This window comes from Bison bison, unplaced genomic scaffold (genome assembly GCF_000754665.1).
Source record: "Bison bison bison isolate TAMUID 2011002044 unplaced genomic scaffold, Bison_UMD1.0 scf7180017864293, whole genome shotgun sequence".
NCBI classification, from domain to species: domain Eukaryota; kingdom Metazoa; phylum Chordata; class Mammalia; order Artiodactyla; family Bovidae; genus Bison; species Bison bison.
Genome location: NW_011494865.1, coordinates 1,873,450 through 1,875,316, shown reverse-complemented (window position 1 = coordinate 1,875,316; position 1,867 = coordinate 1,873,450).

Genomic DNA, 1,867 nt, shown 5'->3' with positions numbered 1-1,867 from the left:
GGAATCTGCCTGCCAACGCAGGAGACACAAGTTTGATCCCTGATCTGGGAAGATCCCACATACTGTGGAGCAACTAAGCCTGTGCACCACAACTATTGAACCTGGGCTCTATAGCCCAGAAGCCACAACTGAAAGATCAAAAACATCCAACTACCACTTCTGAAAGTGAAAGTCGCTCAGTTGCATCCAACTGTTTGCAACTCCATGGACTGTAGCCTGCCAGGTGCCTCTGTCCGTGGAATTCTCCAGGCCAGGATATTGGAGTGGGTTGCCGTTTCCTTCTCCAGGGGATCTTCCCAACCCAGGGATCGAACCCAGGTCTCCCACATTGCAGGCAGATTCTTTACGATCTGAGCCACCAGGATTCTGAAGAGGGGATTAAAAACAGGGTATTGTGCATACGCCGGGTGCACACCACCACCTAAGGGTGCACAAACCACCTAAACCACCCTCCAGCGCAACCTCTGGACCCACCCCTACTCTCCCTCCATTTCAGGAACCAGCTCCCCTTGGGGAGGAGCAAGGGAACCTGTTACTTGTGTTCCATCCCTCCTGCTGCAGCAGAAGCCCAGATAAAGCCTTGCCTGAAGTTCTCATCTGGCCTCTTAATCAATTTCTATTGACTAGGGAAGTCCAACGACCCTGGTTGATAACAGTGCATTTGTTACAATTGATGAACTTACACTGACATCTCATCATCACCCAAATCCATAGTTTATATTAGGGTTCACATTTATATATATATATATATTATTTTTTAACATTTTATTTATCTGTTTTATTGTGGGCCGTGAGGTCTTTGTTGCTGAGCATGGGCTTTCTCTAGTTGCGGCATGCAGGCTTACTCTCTAGTCGTGGCGCACAGGTTCTCACTGTGGTGGCGTCTCTTGTTGCAGAGCCCCAGCTCCGCAGGGTATGGGCTCCAGCAGCTGTGGCGCACAGGCTCAGTAGTTATAGCTTGTGGGCTCTAGAGCACGGGTATGTATGTAGTTGTGCTGCATGGGCTTAGATGCCCCGTGGCATGTGGTATCTTCCAGGACCAGAGATGGAACCTGGGTCCCCTGCACTGGCAGGCAGATTCTCAACCACTGGACCACCAGGGAAGTCCTTAATATCTTTATTTATTTATGTATTTGACTGTGTCAGGTCTTAGTCGAGGTACACAGGGATCTTTTGTTGTGGCTCGAGGGCTCAGTAGCTGTGGCGCACAAGCTTCGTTGCTCTGAGGCATGTGGAAATACACACACACACACACACATCCTAGAGGAGGGCCTGGGGACCCACTCCAGTATTCTGGCCTGGAGAATCCTCACGGACAGAGGAGCCTGACCGGCTACAGTCCATGGGGTTGCACAGAGTCAGACATGACTAAGCACAACATAGCTTATATACACATAAATATATGTGTGTGCGTGTGCACTCAGTCGCTCAGTCGTGTCAGACTCTGCAACCACTGGATTGGCAACCCCTGTTGCCCGCCAGGCTCCTCTGTCCATGGGGATTCTTTAGGCCAGAATGCTGGAGTGGGTTGCCATGCCCTCCTCCAGGGGATCGTTCCAACCAGGGAATCTAACCCAGGTCTCCCACATTGCAGGTGGATTCTTTACCATCTGAGCCACCAGGAAAGCCCATATATATATAATTTTATCTTATTCATTTTTGGCCATGCTGGGACTTCACTGCTGCTCAGGCTTTTCTCTAATCATGACGTGTCGCAGCTACCCTTTCTTGCAGTGTGCAGGGCTTCTCATCGGGGTGGTTTCTCTTGTTGCAGAGCACAGGCTCCGGGGCACGTGGATTTCAGTAGTTGCGGCTTGGTTCCTGGGCTCCAGAGCAGAGGCTCAGTAGTTGTGTGCACAGACTTGGT